An 8,177-nucleotide genomic window follows, 5' to 3' on the forward strand; every position below is an offset into this window, starting at 1 on the left:
GCCCCGGGACTTGGGTCAGAGTACAGCCGAAGTGGAGCACTTGTGTCGGACTAGGGAGGCTGTGCCGTGCCCCCTGGAGGTCTAAAGGATGACCAGTAGTTGTGGTTCTCGCCCCGGGACTTGGGTCAGAGTATAGCCCAAGTGGAGCACTTGTGTCGGCCTAGGGAGGCTGTGCCGGGCCCCCTGGAGGTCTAAAGGATGACCATGAGGTCAAAAGGATGACCAGTAGTTGTGGTTCTCGCCCCGGGACTTGGGTCAGAGTATAGCCCAAGTGGAGCACTTGTGTCGGACTAGGGAGGCTGTGCCGTGCCCCCTGGAGGTCTAAAGGATGACCAGTAGTTGTGGTTCTCGCCCCGGGACTTGGGTCAGAGTATAGCCCAAGTGGAGCACTTGTGTCGGACTAGGGAGGCTGTGCCGTGCCCCCTGGAGGTCTAAAGGATGACCAGTAGTTGTGGTTCTCGCCCCGGGACTTGGGTCATAGTATAGCCCAAGTGGAGCACTTGGGTCGGACTAGGGAGGCTGTGTCGTGCCCCCTGGAGGTCTAAAGGATGACCAGTAGTTGTGGTTCTCGCCCCGGGACTTGGGTCAGAGAATAGCCCAAGTGGGACACTTGTGTCGGACTAGGGAGGCTCTGCCGTGCCCCCTGGAGGTCTAAAGGATGACCAGTAGTTGTGGTTCTCGCCCCGGGACTTGGGTCATAGTATAGCCCAAGTGGAGCACTTGGGTCGGACTAGGGAGGCTGTGTCGTGCCCCCTGGAGGTCTAAAGGATGACCAGTAGTTGTGGTTCTCGCCCCGGGACTTGGGTCAGAGAATAGCCCAAGTGGGACACTTGTGTCGGACTAGGGAGGCTCTGCCGTGCCCCCTGGAGGTCTAAAGGATGACCAGTAGTTGTGGTTCTCGCCCCGGGACTTGGGTCAGAGTATAGCCCAAGTGGAGCACTTGTGTCGGACTAGGGAGGCTGTGCCGTGCCCCCTGGAGGTCTAAAGGATGACCATTAGTTGTGGTTCTCGCCCCGGGACTTGGGTCAGAGTACAGCCCAAGTGGAGCACTTGCGTCGGACTAGGGAGGCTGTGCCGGGCCCCCTGGAGGTCTAAAGGATGACCAGTAGTTGTGGTTCTCGCCCCGGGCCGTGGGTCTGAGTATGGCCCAAGTGGGACACTTGTGTCGGACTAGGGAGGCTCTGCCGTGCCCCCTTGAGGTCTAAAGGATGACCAGTAGTTGTGGTTCTCGCCCCGGGACTTGGGTCATAGTATAGCCCAAGTGGGACACTTGTGTCGGACTAGGGAGGCTCTGCCGTGCCCCCTTGAGGTCTAAAGGATGACCATGAGGTCAAAAGGATGACCAGTAGTTGTGGTTCTCGCCCCGGGACTTGGGTCAGAGTATGGCCCAAGTGGTGCACTTGTGTCGGTCTAGGGAGGCTGTGCCGGTCCCCCTGGAGGTCTAAAGGATGACCAGTAGTTGTGGTTCTCGCCCCGGGACTTGGGTCAGAGTATAGCCCAAGTGGAGCACTTGTGTCGGACTAGGGAGGCTGTGCCGGGCCCCCTGGAGGTCTAAAGGATGACCAGTAGTTGTGGTTCTCACCCCGGGTCGTGGGTCCGAGTCTGGCCCGAGTAGAGCACTTTGGTCGGCTACCGGGGGGTGTGCCGTGCCCCCTGGAGGTCTAAAGGATGACCAGTAGTTGTGGTTCTCGCCCCGGGACTTGGGTCAGAGTATAGCCCAAGTGGAGCACTTGTGTCGGCCTAGGGAGGCTGTGCCGGGCCCCCTGGAGATCTAAAGGATGACCATGAGGTCAAAAGGATGACCAGTAGTTGTGGTTCTCGCCCCGGGACTTGGGTCAGAGTATAGCCCAAGTGGAGCACTTGTGTCGGCCTAGGGAGGCTGTGCCGGGCCCCCTGGAGGTCTAAAGGATGACCAGTAGTTGTGGTTCTCGCACCGGGACTTGGGTCAGAGTACAGCCCAAGTGGAGCACTTGTGTCGGTCTAGGGAGGCTGTGCCGGGCCCCCTGGAGGTCTAAAGGATGACCATGAGGTCAAAAGGATGACCAGTAGTTGTGGTTCTCGCCCCGGGACTTGGGTCAGAGTATAGCCCAAGTGGAGCACTTGTGTCGGACTAGGGAGGCTGTGCCGTGCCCCCTGGAGGTCTAAAGGATGACCAGTAGTTGTGGTTCTCGCCCCGGGACTTGGGTCAGAGTATAGCCCAAGTGGAGCACTTGTGTCGGCCTAGGGAGGCTGTGCCGGGCCCCCTGGAGGTCTAAAGGATGACCATGAGGTCAAAAGGATGACCAGTAGTTGTGGTTCTCGCCCCGGGACTTGGGTCAGAGTATAGCCCAAGTGGAGCACTTGTGTCGGACTAGGGAGGCTGTGCCGTGCCCCCTGGAGGTCTAAAGGATGACCAGTAGTTGTGGTTCTCGCCCCGGGACTTGGGTCAGAGTATAGCCCAAGTGGAGCACTTGTGTCGGACTAGGGAGGCTGTGCCGTGCCCCCTGGAGGTCTAAAGGATGACCAGTAGTTGTGGTTCTCGCCCCGGGACTTGGGTCATAGTATAGCCCAAGTGGAGCACTTGGGTCGGACTAGGGAGGCTGTGTCGTGCCCCCTGGAGGTCTAAAGGATGACCAGTAGTTGTGGTTCTCGCCCCGGGACTTGGGTCAGAGAATAGCCCAAGTGGGACACTTGTGTCGGACTAGGGAGGCTCTGCCGTGCCCCCTGGAGGTCTAAAGGATGACCAGTAGTTGTGGTTCTCGCCCCGGGACTTGGGTCAGAGTATAGCCCAAGTGGAGCACTTGTGTCGGACTAGGGAGGCTGTGCCGTGCCCCCTGGAGGTCTAAAGGATGACCATTAGTTGTGGTTCTCGCCCCGGGACTTGGGTCAGAGTACAGCCCAAGTGGAGCACTTGCGTCGGACTAGGGAGGCTGTGCCGGGCCCCCTGGAGGTCTAAAGGATGACCAGTAGTTGTGGTTCTCGCCCCGGGCCGTGGGTCTGAGTATGGCCCAAGTGGGACACTTGTGTCGGACTAGGGAGGCTCTGCCGTGCCCCCTTGAGGTCTAAAGGATGACCAGTAGTTGTGGTTCTCGCCCCGGGACTTGGGTCATAGTATAGCCCAAGTGGGACACTTGTGTCGGACTAGGGAGGCTCTGCCGTGCCCCCTTGAGGTCTAAAGGATGACCATGAGGTCAAAAGGATGACCAGTAGTTGTGGTTCTCGCCCCGGGACTTGGGTCAGAGTATGGCCCAAGTGGTGCACTTGTGTCGGTCTAGGGAGGCTGTGCCGGTCCCCCTGGAGGTCTAAAGGATGACCAGTAGTTGTGGTTCTCGCCCCGGGACTTGGGTCAGAGTATAGCCCAAGTGGAGCACTTGTGTCGGACTAGGGAGGCTGTGCCGGGCCCCCTGGAGGTCTAAAGGATGACCAGTAGTTGTGGTTCTCACCCCGGGTCGTGGGTCCGAGTCTGGCCCGAGTAGAGCACTTTGGTCGGCTACCGGGGGGTGTGCCGTGCCCCCTGGAGGTCTAAAGGATGACCAGTAGTTGTGGTTCTCGCCCCGGGACTTGGGTCAGAGTATAGCCCAAGTGGAGCACTTGTGTCGGCCTAGGGAGGCTGTGCCGGGCCCCCTGGAGATCTAAAGGATGACCATGAGGTCAAAAGGATGACCAGTAGTTGTGGTTCTCGCCCCGGGACTTGGGTCAGAGTATAGCCCAAGTGGAGCACTTGTGTCGGCCTAGGGAGGCTGTGCCGGGCCCCCTGGAGGTCTAAAGGATGACCAGTAGTTGTGGTTCTCGCACCGGGACTTGGGTCAGAGTACAGCCCAAGTGGAGCACTTGTGTCGGTCTAGGGAGGCTGTGCCGGGCCCCCTGGAGGTCTAAAGGATGACCAGTAGTTGTGGTTCTCGCCCCGGGCCGTGGGTCTGAGTATGGCCCAAGTGGGGCACTTGCGTCGGACTGGGGAGGCTCTGCCGCGCCCCCTGGAGGTCAAAAGGATGACCAGTAGTTGTGGTTCTCACCCCGGGTCGTGGGTCCGAGTCTGGCCCGAGTAGAGCACTTTGGTCGGCTACCGGGGGGTGTGCCGTGCCCCCTGGAGCCATGGGAGTGAGCTCCAGCAGACTGGTATTTTTCGGAGAACCAGGCCCACACTCCTCAGACTTTGTGCCCAGGGACAGGCCACCAAAATCGGCCGCGGCTCGTGCACTTTGCCCCTGCGTTTCTCCCAGAACCAGAGCCGGAAAAATCCCAAAATTGATGCCCAGAGATAGTCGACTCTGCCTGGAATAGATTGCCACCCAAACCCGCCAACTCACGCTGGTTTTCCGATGGCCTCACCTACTAACCCGAGCATGGTCATCGCTCGCACCTTCCAAAACCTCCAGGGGCGCAGGCACTTTTCATTTACTGGCCATAAGGCCGACCGCCTTAAGCGTTAAGCGATAAGCGAAAGGCTTAGTTTGGACTTAGTTTTTGGAGCGACGAGGTCGCCGTTTTGTCAATTCTGAACCGATTTTCACGCGGTTTTCGACTGCCTGCGCCTGGGGAGCCGCCCAGAAGCCCCAGGCAGTGTTCTGGGTGGACTTCCGGACCGGTCCGGACCCGGTACCGGCCGGGGGAACCGCACCACGCCTCTCGGGCGTTTCTACACCGATTTTCGCGGGGTTTTCGACTGCATAGACGGGGCCACCTGCTGCAGGGCCCGAGGGAGGGCCTTACTGAGCTGGGTCCGACGCAGGGCCCGGTTCCTGGAGCCCGCTGGGGGGGGGGGGGGGTTCTCTAAGGCTCACGGCGGGCTGCTGAGGGGCCGGATCGGATGCAGACAGGCGCTCCTCTGCCCAGGTCTTTGCTCCCCTGCCCCACTAGGAATGGAAGACACACTGCCAACAGCTTCTGGAGGGTGATGGGCCCTGCTGCAGACCAGGTCCGACCCAGGTTTCAGCTATCCCACCCCGCAGGGACTTAAAGACACACTGCCATCAGCTTCTGGAGGCTGCTGAGCTCTACTATAGAGCAGGTCCGACCCAGGTTTCAGCTCCTGCAGCCCACTAGGACTTAAACACACACTGCCATCAGCGTCTGGATGGTGATGGGCCCTGCTGCAGACCAGGTCCGACCCAGGTTTCAGCTATCCCACCCCGCAGGGACTTAAAGACACACTGCCATCAGCTTCTGGAGGCTGCTGAGCTCTACTATAGAGCAGGTCCGACCCAGGTTTCAGCTCCTGCAGCCCACTAGGACTTAAACACACACTGCCATCAGCGTCTGGATGGTGATGGGCCCTGCTGCAGACCAGGTCCGACCCAGGTATCAGCTCCTGCACCCCGCAGGGAATTGAAGACACACTGCCATCAGCTTCTGGAGGCTGCTGAGCTCTGCTATAGACCAGGTCCGACCCAGGTTTCAGCTCCTGCACCCCGCAGGGAACTAAACACACACTGCCATCTGCAACTGGAGGCTGCTGAGCCCTGCTGCAGACCAGGTCCGACCCAGGTTATGGCTCTCCCACCCCCCTGGGACTTAAACACACACAGCCATCAGCTTCTGGATGGTGATGGGCCCTGCTGCAGACCAGGTCCGACCCAGGTTTCAGCTCCTCAACCCCGCAGGGACTTAAACCCACACCGCCATCAGCTTCTGGAGGGTGATGGGCCCTGCTGCGGGCCAGGTCCGACCCAGGTTTCAGCTCTCCCACCCCGCAGGGACTTAAACACACACAGCCATCAGCTTCTGGGGGCTGCTGAGCCCTGCTGCAGACCAGGTCCGACCCAGGTTTCAGCTCTCCCACCCCGCAGGGTCTTTAACACACACACTGCCATCAGCTGTTGGAGGCTGCTGAGCTCCGCTATAGACCAGGTCCGACCCAGGTTTCTGCTCCTGCACCCCGCAGGGAATGAAAGACACACTGCCATCAGCTTCTGGAGGCTGCTGAGCCCTGCTGCAGACCAGGTCCGACCCAGGTATCGGCTCTCCAACCAGGCAGAGACTTAAACACACACACACACACACACACTGCCATCAGCTTCTGGGGGCTGCTGAGCTCTGCTGTAGACCGGGTCCGACCCAGGTTTCTGCTCCTCCACCCCGCAGGGACTTAAACACACACTGCCACCAGCTTCTGGAGGGTGATGGGCCCTGCTTTAGACCAGGTCTGACCCGGGATATAGCTCTCCCACCCCGCAGGGACTTAAACACTCACTGCCATCAGCTGCTGGAGGCTGCCGAGCTCTGCTGCAGACCAGGTCCCACCCAGGTTTCTGCTCCTGCACCCCGCAGGGACTTAAACACACACTGCCACCAGCTTCTGGAGGGTGATGGGCCCTGCTGTGGACCAGGTCCGACCCGGATATCAGCTCTCCCACCAGGCAGGGACTTAAACACACACTGCAATCAGCTGCTGGAGGCTGCTGAGCTCTACTATAGACCAGGTCCGACCCAGGTTTCAGCTCTCCCACCAGGCAGTGACTTAAAGACACACTGCCATCAGCTGCTGGAGGCTGCTGAGCTCTTCTATAGACCAGGTCCGACCCAGGTTTCAGCTCTCACACCAGGCAGGGACTTAAACACACACTGCCATCAGCTGCTGGAGGCTGCTGAGCTCTGCTATAGACCAGGTCCGACCCAGGTTTCAGCTCTCCCACCAGGCAGGGACTTAAAGACACACTGCCATCAGCTGCTGGAGGCTGCCGAGCCCTGCTGCAGACCATGTCCGACCCAGGTTTCAGCTCTCCCACCAGGCAGGGACTTAGAGGCACGCTGCCATCAGCTTCTGGAGGCTGCTGAGCTCTGCCATAGACCAGGTCCGACCGAGGTTTCAGCTCTCCCACCCCGCAGGGACTTAAACACACACTGCCATCAGCTGCTGGAGGCTGCTGAGCTCTGCTATAGACCAGGTCCGACCCGGGATATAGCTCTCCCACCCCGCAGGGACTTAAACACACACTGCCATCAGCTGCTGGAGGCTGCTGAGCTCTTCTATAGACCAGGTCCGACCCAGGTTTCAGCTCTCCCACCCCGCAGGGACTTGAACACACACTGCCATCAGCTTCTGGAGGCTGCTGAGCTCTGCTATAGACCAGGTCCGACCCAGGTTTCTGCTCCTCCACCCCGCAGGGAATTAAAGACACACTGCCATCAGCTTCTGGATGGTGATGGGCCCTGCTGCAGACCAAGTCCGACCCGGGTTACAGCTCTCCCACCAGGCAGGGAATTAAACACACACTGCCATCAGCTGCTGGAGGCTGCTGAGCTCCGCTATAGACCAGGTCCGACCCGGGTTCCTGCTCCTGCACCCCGCAGGGACCAAAACACACACACTGCCATCAGCTTCTGGAGGCTGCTGAGCTCTTCTATAGACCAGGTCCGACCCAGGTTTCAGCTCTCCCACCAGGCAGGGACTTAAACACACACTGCCATCACCTTCTGCTGGCTGCTGAGCTCTGCTGCAGACCAGGTCCGACCCAGGTTTCAGCTCCTGCACCCCGCAGGGAACTAAACACACACTGCCGTCACCTTCTGCTGGCTGCTGAGCCCTGCTGCAGACCAGGTCCGACCCAGGTTTCAGCTCCTGCACCCCGCAGTGGATTAAAGACACACTGCCATCAGGTTCTGGAGGCTGCTGAGCTCTGCTGCAGACCAGGTCCGACCCAGGTTATGGCTCTCCCACCCCGCAGGGACTTAAACACACACCGCCGTCAGCTTCTGGATGGTGATGGGCCCTGCTGCAGACCAGGTCCGACCCACGTTTCAGCTCTCCCACCCCGCAGGGGATGAAACACACACTGCCATCAGCTTCTGGAGGCTGCTGAGCTCTGCTAAAGACCAGGTCCGACCCAGCTTTCAGCTCTCCCACCAGGCAGGGAGTTAAAGACACACTGTCATCGGCTTCTGGAGGGTGCTGAGCCCTGCTGCACACCAAGTCTGACCCAGGTTTCAGCTCATCCACCCCGCAGGGACCTAAACACACACTGCCATCAGCTTCTGAGTGGTAATGGGCCCTGCTGCAGACCAGGTCCGACCCAGGTTTCAGCTCCTCCACCCCGCCATCACCAGCTGGAGGCTGGCTGCTGCTCCTGCACCCTGCCATCAGCTGCTGGAGGCTTCTGTTCCTCCACCCCGCCATCAGCAGCTGGAGGCTGGCTGCTGGAGGCTGGCTGCTGCTCCTCCACCCCGCCATCACCAGCTGGAGGCTGGTTGCAGCTCCTGCA

The sequence above is a fragment of the Nothobranchius furzeri genome, unplaced genomic scaffold (assembly GCF_043380555.1).
Source record: "Nothobranchius furzeri strain GRZ-AD unplaced genomic scaffold, NfurGRZ-RIMD1 Scf053, whole genome shotgun sequence".
Lineage (NCBI taxonomy): Eukaryota > Metazoa > Chordata > Actinopteri > Cyprinodontiformes > Nothobranchiidae > Nothobranchius > Nothobranchius furzeri.